This window comes from Lissotriton vulgaris, chromosome 5 (genome assembly GCF_964263255.1).
Source record: "Lissotriton vulgaris chromosome 5, aLisVul1.2, whole genome shotgun sequence".
In the NCBI taxonomy this organism is placed as follows: Eukaryota; Metazoa; Chordata; class Amphibia; order Caudata; family Salamandridae; genus Lissotriton; species Lissotriton vulgaris.
The window spans coordinates 1,786,358,377-1,786,374,817 of NC_141693.1; the positions used below are offsets into that span (position 1 = coordinate 1,786,358,377).

The following is a 16,441-nucleotide window of genomic DNA, read 5'->3' on the forward strand; positions in this document are numbered from 1 at the left end:
TCATACCGCTTCTGGAACCTATAGTTTATTTCTGTTGAAGGTTCTATTTTATCCAATTGTCACTAGTTCGCTCTTCCTCCTACTCTCCATTTCCTGCCCTTTCTCTATTGGTCAAAATCAGATAGGGAGGTGGGGGCAGGAGGGGGGGGGGGTCGGGGAGTTTCAGTGCCAAAAATAAATGAGGGCTCATTACAGACAATCACCTGAGAGCATGCATGGGTTCTCTACTACTATATTCTGAACTATATTTGGGGACGTCTGCAAATTTTAATTTTTTGCAGTGGCTTGAAAGGCAAACTGCTAAGACTTTGCATCTTGTTCCGAGGAAATAGTAACTCTGGGGAATTCCTTTTTAATCATTTGGTTGAAAGCATTTCTGTACATCTCCTTTCCTCCATTCCTCACTCTACTGAAGTTGATAGTCCAGTTAAAACAAAATTGAGCAGAACAAAATGAAAATTGTGCAAATTGTCCCAGATGGGAAAACAGTGGTGGTTCACCAATCTACTTTATCTATCAGACGATGATGATGAAACATATTTATAAAGTGCAACAGTGACCCAAAAAGTGTTTCTTGACGCTGCCACGACTTAATAAAAAAAATCAGGTATTTAAACCTTTACAAGATTTTAGATGGCTCTCTTCAGAGCAAAGACCGATAGGTAGGGAGTTCCAGAGTATTGTAGTGAAGTGGGAAAATGCCCTCTTGCCCATACGGGTGCCGGAGATGCTAAAGGTGTCTAGCATATAAGCATGTGTAGACCTTAAGGCTCGACAGGTAACATAGCATCTAATTTTAAATTCCAACATCCAAGGTCCAGAAAAACTCTGTAAGTAAAACACAAAAAAGTTGATCAGTCGCCAGTGTAGAGCCCTTCGTCCTCATAGCTGGGCCCATACAAAGTGGGAAACTGATCTGGGACAGCCCTTAACAGACGAGGATTAGAAATACTACTCTATCCAGATTTAAGAAGTGTCATTAAAATAGTAAACACAGACTACTCCTTTCTAAGTACATTCAAAGATTTTATTATGCACTGGCTAGGCATAAGGTATGTTGTTTAGTAGATAATGCAAGCTGTTTAAGATGTAATTATGCACCTAGCCTGGGTTGTCTTGGTATTGATGCATTCTGGAAAGAAATATTCCAAGAGTTTGTGAAATGACTCAACACAGTAGTAGGCCTTCCCCCATGAGTGCTTTGCTAGGATTTGTTAAAGACATTCTGGTTGTTAATAGGAAATGTGTAGCTGTCACAATACGGCTTGCCAAAAGTAGGGTGTTGATGCGTGCGGGGGAGAGGTCTGCTGCCAAAAATACCTAAAATAAAGAATTTGCTTCAAACCGTAACATATTGCAGTGGCAATACATATATATGTAGTACCCTTCTGCCATCTAAATCTAGGCCAAAGAAACCTGATCTACCCCCCAAGGAATATTTTTTCTAAAGATGCTCACGAAGAAAGGGCACTTCACTCTTATTCTATCCCAGGTACGGGACATAACCGTTCTCTTGGTTGCAGAGTGTGCTGAGTTATCGAGTGATACACAGTGAAATGGTTAATCTGACTGCAGAAATGTAAAAATCTGTCAATTGAAATTATTGTCATACTTAATATTTTTACGGTGTTATATACTGATGTGCTATTTCAAAAATTAAGAAATAGCAACAAAAAAAAGTCAAATGCAAAAGGAGTAGGGCACTGCAATACCACAATGGAATGTTCTGCAAATCCGGATTCTGTTAAGAAAAGTAAATCAAGTTTAACGTCTGCTTGTAAATTCAACTTAATTATTTACGTATGGCAAGCACAGTCTCTTCGCCATCCAATCCATATGGGAAGTGTCCTATATTCTCTTATGTTGTGCAAATAAGTTACTCCAAAATAAACCAAACCCTCATTCAGCAAGAGGAAGAGCAGCTGCTTCAGTTGTTTTTGCACATGATTGTTCAGAAGTATGTATGCAGCGATCTGGAGACATGACCCCAATTTTGCAAAGCATTACTCCCTGGTCTGTTATTCTATAATGGACACATAGTAGGCCAAGCATCCTTATAAAATGCTCTTTGGTAAGATTACAATTTCCAACTGGATTTTTTTCTTCTATCTCATTTTACTCTGATTTCTTCTTTTATAGCATGAGCATTTTACTGCTATTTTATTCAGTGTTCAACAATATCAGGAAAAATTCTACATTGGAGAATAAACCTACACTTTCTAGTAATTCTGGTTCTCCTTTATATGAATCTTTGCAGAATGTTCATGAACATGCAGCTCTCTCTCCCGGGAATTGAAAGCTCATATGGGGTAAACATTTGCAGAGAAGCCTATGCTCAAGTTGAAAGTTTCAAGATAAAATGCATTTCAGCTTCCTAGAATGTGCCCAGCGAGATACCTGGGTCATCCAGGAGCCTTTTCTTTTTTTCTTATGTTAGGGGAAATCAATGTCCGCCTGGTCGATCTTAAAACCAATTTGAATGTTTAGTGTATTCTAAAGTTTTTCAGGCTTTCTTTATTCTTAAGTACTGAATTGCAGTGATAAAAGAAAATGACTCCTTTGTTAGGAGTAATTACAGTTCGATAGTAGGGTATCTCTGTGTATAGTCATAATCTAGTGAATAGTCCCGCATATGTGCGTGGACCCCGGAGCAATCAAAAATAATTCTCTTAAGCGGTCTTCTGTGCAGTCCTGCATAGACACTTAAGAGAAAATTAAAGACAAATAATGCAGCCCATACCTACAAGGCTACACTGTCCAGTACTTCATCTAGAAATGCAAAGGATATTCCACCAATAACACATTTAACCCAAACTGCTAAGTTTCACCCAAAGAGAAACTTCCTCTTCACAAACTCCTTGGAATGATAGAGAGGAAGGAATCGACAGACAAGCCCCCATAGGCTGCCATTATGTGTCTGGAAAAGGGATACCGTACCTTTAAGGAACTCTCTAGAGACCCTCTGTATCACAGAAAGCACAGCCAAAGTCCTTTTACTTTCAGTTCTTTTTGAAGGTGTATAAAGCAAGGCCTGTAGCATACAGTACAGTACCATTTTCTCCACCGGGGAGGAGGGCGGGCGCTTATGACTATAACAGAGATACCACTACTACAGAACTGGATTTACAGGTAAGAAACTACTCCTTCTGAAGTCCTTTTACTTTTAGTTCTTTTTTCCGGCTCTTGCTAGCAGGACCCTGGAGCATTGAGCTCTCCCTTTTTGGGTGTTTTTCAATTTTTTGGCACTTTTCAAGTATTTTGAGTGTTTCACTCGAAGTCTGACTGCTTCTTCTTCCTTTTGCTGGAGTTTTTGGCCAGTTTTGCCCACTCTTTTGTCGAATATGCCAGCTTTATTCGACAAGTGCCCTGAGTGTGCCAGGAAAAAGGCTAAATTGGACAATCTCAGAGTGTGTATCCTCTGTCTCCCTTCCTCCCATGTCCCTGAAGACTGTGAGATTTGTCAATCCTTCTCCAGGAGGACCCTGAGGGACAGGGAGAAAATTTGTCTCCAAGGCCTGGAAGAACTAAGGAGACCTCAGGAACCAGGTGGGTATGGGCATGGAAGGACTCGGTATTCGTCCTCTGCCCTTGCTTCGGCCTCTGAGGGGCTCCCCAGTCAAGAAAAGGCCAGGAAAAGGCACAGATCTCCGTCGACGTCGATGGCCTCGACGTCGGCATCGAGAGGGATGACCACCATCTGCTCCCCGTCGCCCCAGGGCTCTGGGTCGATGCGACGTCGCCGTTAGACGTCGAGGGGACTGACGTCGAGACCTCGGACGAGGTCGACGTCGAGGACTTCATCGACGTCAAGACGCCATTGACGTCGAGATGGGTCCAAGAGGCACCGGCGCTCGCCGTCGAGGCGACACGGCCGTTCGCTGTCGAGGTCGATTCGACGTTGAGGAGAAGAGGGTCGACATCAAGGGACGTCGACGTCGAAAAAGAGGTCGACGTCGAGGAAGGAGAAATCAACGTTGAGGAGGGGATCAAGGGCCAGAACTGTTTCCCATGCCTCAGTGGTTAGCCTTTCTTCTGCATCCAGGAGCCTACGGTCGAGGCGGCGCCGGCGCTTGTCTGAGAAGAGGTCGGCCTCGAGAACATCCTCGTCAAGGCCTGCGCAGAAGAAGAAGAGGAGAGTGGTTAGGTCTCCGGACTCTGTATATTCTCAGACCTATTCGCCTTCTAGGCCCAGGACGCCTACACCTCCTCCATTGCCTAAGGAAAATCCTCCTCGTCCTCCTACTCCTCCTCGTCCTCCTCCTCATCGTCCTCCTCTTCCTCCACTGCCGCCTCCTCCACGGTCTCTATCTCTGCAGCTCTTTCTGTCGCCTCCTAAGGGGCCGCCATAGCCTAGGATTCCGGTTCTGCCTCCGCAGCTTCCGCCTCAAGTACGGCCAGTGGATCGCCCGAGGCCTAGGAGGTCTAGGCCACAGTCCAGTCAGAGACACCGATCAAAGAGTGACCGTCTATCTTCGACACGGTCCCGACATCGTCACCAGAGGGACAGGTGAAGGTCACGTCGTACGCACTCTTCCAGTGCACGGGGATATTCGCCCACCTTATCGGATTCCCCCCATATGAGAGAGTTACAGGTGGATGACATTGTATCGTTTCAGGAGCTGTTATTGAGAGGGGCAGTTAAGCTGGGGATTACTCGAACGGTACCCACACTTTCTACATCGGTGATCTTCGAGACCTTGCACAAGCAGCAGTTGTCTCGACCCTTGGTGCCAGTGCTGGAGGAACCTGCTATGGAGCTCTTCCTGACTCCGGCGTCATTGAAATCCGCTCCTTCCCGGCTGCAGAAAAAGTACAGGCCCCCAGACTCCGATCCGGTGTTCCTTAGTACAGACCCGGTGCCAGATTCAGTAATCGTCACTGCGGCCAGGAAGCAGCACACTGCTGCCCCGTCTTCTACGGTGCCAGCTGGAAGAAAAGTCTGCGGTACGGCTGCTACTTCCATGAAAGCCGCTAGCGCCGCGGCTCTCTTGGGTCGGTACGACCGGTCTTTGTGGGAGTCCCTGAAGCTCCTTCCTAGGGACAAGAGGGAGACTTCCAGGAAATCATCAATGAGGGCATGATGGTATCCAATCAGGTGATCAGCTCGGCTGCAGATTCCTCTCTATTGGCGGCTCATGGATACTGCCAGGGGATTAACCTGAGCCTGGTTGCGCCTGACATCGCTGAAACCAGAGGCGCAGCGGAGAGTGCCAACTTGCCTTTCTCTGGATCGACGCTCTTTGGAAAGCATGCGGATGAGGAGATGGCCCGCATGAAGGCAGAGGCAGAAACCCTGACTGCCGTCGGGTTCGAAATGCCAAAAGAGCAGAGGAAGATCTTCCGTCCCTTGACAGAGACGTTTCGGTCCTCAGGGAAGTGGGCAAAGTCGTCAAGCTGGCCAGCAGCAACAACAGCAGCAGCAGTACCAGCGGCGACCATTCCAGAAGCGCCAGAGGTGCAGAGGCGGCCAGCAGTCTTCCTCGACGCCCAAGGGCCCGGCCTGGTCTAGGCTCTGAGGTGTTACTTCCTCCTCGTCCGTTACCCACTCCGGTGGGGAAGCATACAACATTACTTGGCAGAGTGGAGAAAAATTACTCAGGACAAGTGGATGCTGAATATTGTTTGCAATGGATACAGTCTTCATTTCGTCAGCCCTCCTCCAGCGATTCCACCAATTTGCTCGCAGTTCCAGCTGCTCGAGCTCCAAGCGGGGGCCGATACCCTGTTAAGAAAAAGGGCGATAGAAGACGTCCCTTTGTCTCAAAGGGGAAAGGGTCTTTACTCCCGGTTCTTTCTGGTGCGCAAGAAAGACAAGAACGAGTTAAAGCCCATTCTGGATTTGCGGCAAGCAAACAAATGGATACGCAGGGAGAAGTTTTGCATGCTGTCTCTGCACCAGATTTATTCTCAGCTGCAAAGAGGGGACTGGCTTTGCGCAATAGATCTGCAAGATGCATACTTCCATGTGCCCATTGCACGGAAACATCGGAAGTTCCTGCGATTTCTGGTCGGCACCACCACTATCAGTACACCGCACTACCGTTTGGAATGAAGTCTGCGCCCAGGACCTTTCCGAAGTGCATGGCAGTGGTGGCGGCTCACCTGAGAAAGACCAAGGTGTTTGTCTACCCATACCAAAATACAACCTTAAGTTAGGGTCAAAGGGGGGAATATTTAAAGACCTCTGTGTCCCAGACCCCCATTGCAACTGAATAACAAGAAAGGGGACACTGGGGTCTAGTAAATGGTGTCAAGGAGTGGGATCTGGAAGGAACAGGTCATACAGTATCACCTCTAGTTATTATAACATCGGCTTAAAATTCTCATCAGGCCACCCTTACTGGTGGAGTGTCGTCACATGAGATTAGTGAGAGGATCCAACCATCGCCCTGACCATGTATTACTGGTATAGAGGTGGATACCAATGGTGTACTCAAGCCTGAGGTTATCCTAAAGGTGATTCTGATGAGGTGCAGTGCAGGAGAAAAAGTGATGATAAAAATCGAGCAGTGGAACACAAATATGTTTATTAGGGATGTTCCAGTGTCAATGATAAAAACAAGCACATGGGGTAGTTGTTAATATATAGCTATCTTGCGGGATAAGGAGAGTCGATGGATCGACTCAGCGGGGCGGAAAGCGCGTGGGACCGCTTCCGCGGCCATGAAAGCTGCCAGTGATACTGCTCTGCTAGGCCGTTACGATCGGGCGCTGTGGGACTCCCTTCAACAGTTCGTAGAACTGCTACCGAGAGACAAGAGGGAGGACTTCCAGAAGATCCTCAAGGAAGGGATGCTGGTTTCGAACCAGGTGATCAGTGCAGCAGCGGACACCTCCCTGTTGGCCGCACATGGTTACTGCCATGGAATCAATCAGCGGCGGCATGCCTGGCTACCGCTCACGTCACTCAAGCTGGAGGCCCAGCAGCGGGTGGCCAATCTGCCCTTTGCCGGAGAGACTCTATTCGGCAAACACGCAGATGATGAGATGGCCCGCATGAAGGCGGAGGCAGAGACCCTGACGGCTGTGGGCTTGGAGAAGCCCAAAGAGAAGAAATCCTTCAGGCCTTTCCAGAGGCGCTACGGCGCGCAGGGAAGAGGAAGGGGGCAGTCTTCAAGACAACAGCAGCAACAACAGCAGCAGTTCCGGAGACCCTTCCAGAAACGTCAGAAGGGTAGAGGGGGACAGCAGTCCTCTACCGCGAACAAGGGCCCGGCCGGGTCTCGACCCTGAGCGGTTACTTCCCCTTCATCCGTTACCCGCTCCAGTGGGGGGAAGCGTTCAATTTTTTCTGGCAGAGTGGAGAAAAATTACTCAGGACAAGTGGGTGCTGAATATTGTTTGCAATGGATACAGTCTTCAGTTCATCAGCCCTTCTCCAGCGATCCCTCCGGTCAGCTCGCAGTATCAACTGCGCGAGCTCCAGGCGGAGGTCGATATCCTGTTAAGGAAAAGGGCGATAGAAGACGTACCTCTGTCTCAGAGAGGAAGAGGTATGTACTCCCGGTTCTTTCTGGTTCGCAAGAAGGACAAGAACGAGTTCAGGCCCATTCTGGACTTGCGGCAGGGAAACAAGTGGATTCGCAGAGAAAAGTTTTGCATGCTGTCGTTGCATCAGATTTATCCTCAGTTGCAACAGGGGGACTGGCTTTGTGCCATAGACCTACAGGATGCGTACTTCCACGTGCCCATCGCGTACAAACACAGGAAGTTTCTGCGATTTCAAGTCGGCACCAACCATTATCAATACACAGTGCTGCCATTCGGACTGAAGTCTGCGCCCAGGACATTCTTGAAGTGCATGGCAGTGGTGGCGGCACACCTCAGGAAGAACAAGGTGTTTGTCTACCCGTACCTGGACGATTGGTTGATCAAGGCCTCCTCCTTCTCGGAAGCTCAGGCAGACTTCCAGAAGACGTGCGTTCTCTTGAACAAGTTGGGGTTGCACATCAACATGTCCAAGTCTGTCCCGGTCCAGTGCATTCAATACTTGGGAGCCACCATCAATACGCTGTCAGCAAGCGTGTCTCCTTCGGAGGAGCGACGGCGATCGATCCTTCGGAAGGCTCAGGCTCTTATGACCGCTCCATCTACAACAGTGAGGCCGGTGTCTTCTCTACTGCCGGACCTTCTCACGAAGTTCGGGGGGCAGATGTTGCACCCCAACCTCTCGTCCTTGAGTTTGGCGGCATGGCTCCTGAGATATGGCCATTTGAATCTGCCCAAAGATTGCATGGACATACTGAAGGAGTCTAAGCGACCTTCCACTCGGACTTCTTATGCTTACAAGTGGAAGAGGTTTTGTATCTGGTGTGTGTCCAAGAACTTTGATCCAACGACGTGCAAGAAAGATGTCATCCTTCCTTACCTTTTGCATTTGGCGCAGTCTGGCCTTAATGTTCATTCCATTAAGGTTCATCTTGCTGCATTGACTGCCTACAGGAAAAGCCCTTCACAGATTTCCTTCTTCCAGATCCCTGTGATCAAAGACTTTTTGGAGGGCTTGAAGAAAGTGTTCCCTCCTGTCAGGCTTCCTTCGCCTTCATGGGAATTGAATGTGGTGCTGTCCAGTTTGATGAAGGAGCCTTTTGAACCCATTTATAAGGCTTCGTTGCAGCACCTTTCCTGGAAGGCGGCGTTCCTCGTGGCCATTACATCGGCCCGCAGGGTGAGTGAAATTCAGGCGTTGTGTTGTAATGAACCTTATACTGTATTTCATGCTGCTAAGGTTGTTATGCGTACTCACCCTAAATTTCTTCCCAAGGTTATTTCTGATTTTCATGTCAACCAGACTATAACTTTGCCTACGTTTTTTCAGAATCCTTCATCTCCAGCGGAAAGATCTCTACATTCCCTGGATGTTAGGAGGGTGTTGAAATTTTATCTGTATAAGACCAAAGGTATTCGTAGGTCAGACCAGTTGTTTATCAATTATGGATCGGTCAGGACGGGTCTTGCGACCTCTAAGCAGTCCATCTCTAGGTGGATTGAGTCCTGCATACAACTGTGTTACCAGAAAGCTAATAATACATTAGGAGGAAAGCCTAAGGCTCATTCCACCAGCGGCAAAGCTGCCACGACAGCCTTGCTCCGTAATGTGCCGATTGCAGAAATTTGCAAGGCCGCCACTTGGAAGTCGGTTCATACCTTTGCTAAGCATTACTGCCTGGACACTGATGCCAGGGCAGATGCTCAGGTTGGACAGGCTTCGCTGCGGAATTTGTTCGCACAATAGTCGTGTTGGTTTCTTTTCTCCACCGCCGCTTTGTTGTGGGGATGGGCTTGCCATTCTATTCACTAGATTATGACTATACACAGAGATCCCCTACTACAGAAGGAGTAGTTTCTTTTCTGTAACTCCAGTTCTGTAGTAGGGGTATCTCTGTTATAGTCATAAGCGCCCGCCCTCCTCCCCGGTGGAGTAAGATATTCATGTAAGGAATGCTACAGGTCTGGCGTGTTACGCCTTCAAAAATAACTGAAAGTAAGAGGGACCTGCAGGGCATTCTGGGATACTGTGAAGTTCTGGAAAGTTCTCTTAAAGGCACAGTATCCTATTCTGAGCCACATAATGGCAGCCTATGGGGCTTGTCTGTCCATGTCTTCCTCTCTATCATTCTGGAGGGGTTTTTGCTGAAGGCAAGGGAAATCTGGACAGGCTTTGCTGTTTTGTGGATTTCTGGTGGAATTTCTATTTGGAAGTACTGGACAGTGTAGCCTGTTTTTTAGGCTGCTTTATATGTCTTTAAATTATCTCTTCAGTGTCTGTGCAGCTCTGCATTTTTTCGACACTTTAAGAGATTATTTTTGATTGCTCCGGGGTCCATGCACATGGGCGGGACTATTCACTAGATTATGACTATAACAGCGATACCCCTACTACAGAACTGGAGTTACAGAAAAGAAACTACTCCTTATTTAGAGAGCCCATTGCAGAAAGGCTTTCTGTGTTACAAAACAAATCCCATATTGGCTGTTTCAGTGCCTGTGTTCTTAGCCATGATATGAAATTGATTAAACATCTTTTTCTAATCACCTTTGCATGCAAAGTTAGGATAGTAACCTCTAGAAACAAAACTTTGTGGATCTTGAGTTCATCAGTTATTTTAGTAGTTTGAACCATTCTCAAATTAGCATTTCAATCCTGAGGGTTTTGAAGTGTGGCCTGTTGATCTTCAGCCTCCTAGAATTTTACATTTCAATGGAATGGTTGTCAACAATCGCTTATCAAGTGTTTAACCTCTTGTTGCATTCCAAAATTATGTTTAGATGCAAGACTGTTTATTAGTCTTAGTCTAATTCATATTGTGCCTAGTCGCTCGAATTGTGTAGCATCTGTTTTTGGGCATATTTTCATGCTCAGGGTTGTCTCTACTAATCTGTAGAGCCTCATGTATCTTCTCCCAGTACTGACCTGTGAGCGATCTTCTAATTCCTTATATCAGAGACAGTCATAATTTGTTTCTCCTTTTTGAGTAAGATCCTGTTATATTGTTCACCTTTTCAATGAAATTATTTTCTGAAGTGTATTTTTCGTTTCACATGTTATTTACCTTTTTACATGAGGTCTATGCAGAAAGGGAGCCATGGTATCAGAATGGACCAGTATTTCATAAGGCAGGCACTTCTGATGGAGACTTCTAGCAGCTGAATCCTCACCTTTTGAATATTCCCTAGGCGTCAGACTGGATCCAGGAACTTTTTTAAGTTGTACCTCTGCGCACAGGAAAGTGTCAGTGTTCATCTCCTCACTAATGCCGTTCCACTCCGAAAATGACATCAAGGACATCTATAGGCACCACTCCTGAACATTGACAGCAGTTCCTTTATTTCCATGACACCAGACTCAGATCAAAACCTTCACTCGGTTCACAGAGACTGTTACCTTATTGTTTTTCCATAGAAAATCAAAATGTTTCTCTTCATTGTGTAAAGGACCCCCCATAGACATTAGGCTTTAAACCCTTTAGGAACTGTTGCAAGCAGATATATGTGACCGAGCCTCACCAGGTATGCCTGTAGTGTTTGAGCTCGGACCACGACTCCAAGAACTGTGAAAACTGTACTTCGATTAATCCCAAGGCCATGAGGGAGTGTGAGGTAAAGCTCTAGGTCTCTAAGCACAAAAAGACTTCCCCTTCCGGGTCATTCAAAGTCCCCCTCCCGATCCTGTTCCCTCACCCAAAGTAGCGATAGATGCCAGGCAATTCTTTAACATGCTCGAAGTCTTCAGATAAGCGCAAGAAGGCCAAGCGGTATTTCCCTCCTTCTTGCCATTATCACTCTTCTGATGTCTACTGATGTCTTGCGAGGAGGTGCCATTTGTCGCATTCCTGAAGTCAGACGACTTCGGAGCCAATTTGGCTGCTGGTTTTGACACAACCTCAATTCCCAGGGCTTTTAGCTACGTTGCTCTTTGATTCTTTACCAGCTCCCTATAACATGTCTTTGGGCCCCACAGAGATGAGATGCTCTCGATCTGGGTTACAGCTGGCGGTTCACTCTCGGTACCAGCTGTACACTCTGAGCCAATTTAGACGCAACCTTGGGTCCTGGCCTTTTGACTCTGAAACCAAACAACGATTTGAAGAATGCCCAAATCCAACTAAATTCGCATCCAAATCCGGGCGAGGTGCTGGTGTGGGTCCTCAACCATTCCTTATAGTCACTCTTTTGCATGGATTTGGATCTGCGACCCAGCGGCGGAGTATGCTCAACGCTATACAGAGAATAACTGGTATGAAGATTTGCAAGAGGCTAGTGGGCTTGTCACCTCGTCTGAGAGAGCTCTTTTCTCCCAGCCCATGGTTCCTCCTCCCTTGTGCCCCATCACAGAAGATTCTGCTTCATACACTATGGTCATTAGTAGGACAGCCAATGTCTTCAACCTTCCACTCCCCACTACGGAGGTAAGGACGAATGTTCATACATAAGTCCTCCAACAAGGTCAGACAGCTTCCGAGCCCTTTCTACCCTTTAATGGGGCCCCTCACAGATATCCTTCTGGGGGCATGGGCCAAGCTTTGCATGGCCCACTGGTCAACCTGGCTGTTTGCTCAGCTCCACTGCCCTGCTCCTTGGAACCAAGCGTTTCTGTCTCAGCACTCCTCTCAGAAGAACCATGTGGCACAAACCTCTACTACTCCATTGAGAACGCAGTGGGCAGCAGGTTTGCCATTCGTCGCCATAAGTGGCTACAGTCACTAGGTTCTTGGATGACATCCAGTCCTCCCTAATGGACGTGCCCTTTAATGAGAATCCCCTGTTTGAGGCCAGACGGACTCCGCTTTTGCACGGTTTAAGAGAGTAGAGCTACCACTTGCTGTCTAGGTCTTTCCATGCAGCCTCGCCAGGCCCAACAGTCCATTGCACCTTTTGAGTCTTAGAGCGAGGCATCCCTACCGTACCAACCCAGTCTTAGCAAGCGCCCCAGCCCTTTCACAGGAGAGGCTGAGGCGCCTACCGCCCATGCGGTCAAGTTCAGCATGCTGCACAATAATGGAGAACAAGTCTTCCCCCTACCTCGACGACCGACTGTTGAAGGTGGGCTCGACACAGCCACTCGTCAACCACCTTTGGTGAACATCATGTCATCTTTGGGATTCATTATAAATGAGCCAAAGTCACACATTATTCCTTTATCGGAGCCATTCTGGATATGGTTCAGTTTTGTGCCTTTCTTCCCGGAAAGATAGTCATTGACATTCAGGCTATGATCCCCAATCTTTCAGCCTCAGTCCTTGATTTAGTGACTGTGAAGATCCTGGGACTTGTTGCTGCTGCATTCTGCTGGCTAAACACGCCAGGTGACATTTGTGTGTTCTGCAGGGTCCAACATAAAGGGAACCTTTGACTACATCTGGATTTTGGAGGAGACTGCAAATCATCTGCAGTGGTGGCTACTAGATTGCAATTGGGTCAGCAGCAGACCCTTCTCCCTTCCCCACTCAGAGCTGACAGTGGTGAACGATGTATCACTTCTGGGTTGGGGTGGCCATGGGGCCTTTTTCTCCGACAGAGTCCCAGTTTCATATAAAACTTCTGCCGCTGAGTGTCATCAGCTTGGTGCTAAAAGCCTTGCTCCTATCCATCAAAGAGAGGCTGATATAGATGCTCACAGACAACACTATAAGTTACTGCAACAAACAGGGTGGCGTTGGGTCACAGACCCCATGTCAGGAGGCATAAGGCCTCTGGTCATAGCTAGACCAAGAAATCTTCTAGTTCTGAAATACTTGTCAGGCTTACTGAATGTCAGAGTGGAGGAACTCAGCTGAAGTTACCTTGTGGATCATGAGTGTTACACCAGGAGATGGTGCAAAGTCTCTTCTGCAATTGGGTAGAACCTTGACTCGATCGCTCCTCTATTGCTGAGAACGCCCAATGTCAGCACGTTGGAGTTTCCATGGCGTCTCTCGCTCTGAAATGCGTTCTGGTTCTAGTGGAACTCTGGACTTCTGTACACCTTTCTGCCAATACCGCTTCTGCCCTGAATTCTCAAAGAGATCAAGATCAACTGGGCAAAGTCATCCTAGTGGCTACGGACTGGGCACAGGAAGTGCAGTAGCCAGAACTCCTGTGCTTGTGCATCTTTCCTCCAATCAGACTGCCCCTTCGGGAAGAAATACTGTTGCAGTAGGAGAGTCAGGTTCTCCATCCCAGTTACACACTCTCCACCTTAACGCATGCAGATTGAGCGGCAACAACTTTATGCTTTTGACCTTCCCCCGAAATTTGTTGATTTTATTCTGGCAGCCAAACATCCATCGACAAAGACTGTACACGCCAATTGTTGGAACACATTTTTGGTTTGTTGCAACACCTGCCATCTTGATCCCCTTCAAGCTAAATTGTCTAATGGCCTGCTCTTTGTTCTTTCTCTAGCCCAACAATGTTTTGCTTTGGGCACTGTCCGTGGTTATCTTTCAGCCCTGATGGCTCCTCTTTGCTTACCTGATTAGCTCTCCTTATTTAAATCGCCAGTTGTGATTTGTTTTTTTGAAAGGGCTACAGCAACTGTATCTCCTTCACTCTTAGTGATTCCCCAGTGGGATCTCCACTCTTTGTGATGCCTCAGTGGGTTCTGAATTTTATATTTCCATTTCTGATGTGTACTATATTCAAACCTCTGCACAGTTGTCCCTTGAGGTTCCTCACTCTAAAAACTGCGTTCCTTGTTGCCATCACCTAAGCTAGGAGGGTAAGTGAAATTCAAGTGTTGTGTCCAACCTCGTATACTACCTCCTTCCTGGATAAGCTGGTTCTGTGTACCAGAGCTTTGTTTTCTTGCAAACATTGCAACTCCGTTCCACGTTGATCAAACCATCATCCTGCCAGCATTCTATGCACTCCCTTTCCCCCCTGCAAGGAGGAGGAGAGACTCCATCACTTGGACCCCAAGAAAGCTCTGAGTTTTTACATAGATTGTACCAAAGAACACTGGGTGGATGTTCAGCTCTTTGTGGGGATCGCAGGAGCGAAGAAAGGAAGGGCTGTACAAAAAACGAACCCTCTTGCGCTGGATCATGCTCTCCAGTAACATTTGCTTTGCATTAAGCCTCTAGAAGGCTTGCAAACCTACTCCTCCAAGGCTGCCTAGACTTATTTGCATGCCCAGTCCCTGTCCTAGACATCGGCCAGGCAGCTATGTGGGTGTTCCTCCATATGTGCACAAAGCACTATTGTCTGGACTGCTAGGTCCAACGAGAAGAGCACTTTGCCCACTCGGTTCTACAGGACTTTCTTTTTTGAATGTGTAGACCCACCTCCATTAGGTTCTACTTGGGTATCTATTCATAAGGTGAGAAATCTGATGGTAGAAGTCTATCAGAAGAACAAGTTACCTTCGGTAACAGCTGATAGAGACACTTGCTGCAGATTCCTCTCCCATCCTCCCCGCTCTGTGATTGGATTTAATCTATTAATAATACCTTAAGTCTAGGAATCCGCACACTTGTCTACCAATTTACTTTTGAGGCTCCACGTCAGGAGATGTGGACAGTCTCGAAAGCAACTGAGAGCGTGCAGTAGTGATGTCCACAATGTTTCTGCACGTCACTTCTATAGCGGACTGGCATCGATGCAAAGCTGGCATACAGAGGTGCTGCTTAAACTTTTCTGGATCAAGTCTGACCACCTGGCTGTTCTTTTATTTGTAACAAAGTAAGTACCCGGGGCCCTCGTCAGGAAGCCACTGCAGCTTGCTCCACCCATGACCTCTGCAAGTGTGACAATCCAACTATTCCACACCCTTAAAGCTATAAGAATGGCTTGGGCGGTAGGTAATAATCATTGATAATATATACTGAATTAATAAAGAACAGCTTTTGTACTCATGTCTAAATAAGGCAGACCGCACCACCATGTGGCAGACTGTCATAGCACCGGAAACCACTGGCTCAAATTAAGCACTGCCCCAGTGAATCTGCAGGTAGATAGTCTTTTCCAGAAAGAGCGTTGCTGAAGGTAAGTAACTTGTTCATCAGGTCATTCCACAACATCAAAACAGCATAATTTCAAAACAGTCTTTTGGGTGACAATGCACAACAGTACTTGATGTGAAAAATGTATATGGCGAGGTTTAAAATCCAAATAATCGAGGACATGCAGCTGCAGCAAATAAACCCTGAATCTTTACTCTCCACCAACATGCAGTGTTTCAGGTGGATCTCCTACCCGTCATCTGAGTATTACAGGAGTCCATACTGGATTATTTGCTTTATACATCTTCTGGAAACTTGCTTTTTCTGATGGTATGAAATAAAAATAAGGTTTAAAGTATTTGCCGACTGTGCGGTGAAGCAAAACTTTGTATTGCTTGAAATAGTTATGGTGAAAAAAAAGGCCTACAGCGTTGGGATGTCTAGGTAGTCAAATGGCCCATGAAGCAGCTGCGGCATCAAGACGTCCAATGCTATATAGACTAGGAAGTCAAGAGATCCAGAGTCTTGCATAGCTTTCTATAGGAGTTGTCCATGGTGGTAACTGTGGCTCTCTGACCAACTCACTACGTAGCTCACACTGAGCACATCATCAGGAAGGGGAAGTGAGACAACAGAGCCCCACATCAAAATGGGTCTGTATTTAAGCTGCGAGACAGAGGTTGGCCGCTTGAGGTCCTGGAATATAGCAGTTAAAGGTATAGAAAGTGAAATATTATGCTGGGATTTGGTCTCTCAAAGAGTTATCACATGACTGGGGAAGAAGTCTCATGATGATGAGAACGTATTTTCACAGATGCGTCTTCAGACTCCTGGACCTGTGCAGGGAGGATTTCCAGATCCACTTTGTGTAGGTCTTCGGTTGTTCTATGGGAGTATGAAAGAAAGAAGCAATGAAGTTTCAGAGAGCCTTTTTCCTGCTGCTTTTTCTTTGCCCTACCAGCCTTGTTGTTGAACGACCGTTTATGTGCATCCGATGCCTCAAATGATGCTTTAGAACT

At 46.9% G+C, this 16,441-nt stretch overlaps 1 protein-coding gene across 7 annotated transcripts in view; it reads left to right on the forward strand.

Annotated features, from left to right (window-relative positions):
* Positions 1-16,441, forward strand: part of STAT3 (signal transducer and activator of transcription 3) — a 378,615-nt gene that overhangs the window by 229,290 nt on the left and 132,884 nt on the right. The window lies entirely within an intron of this gene.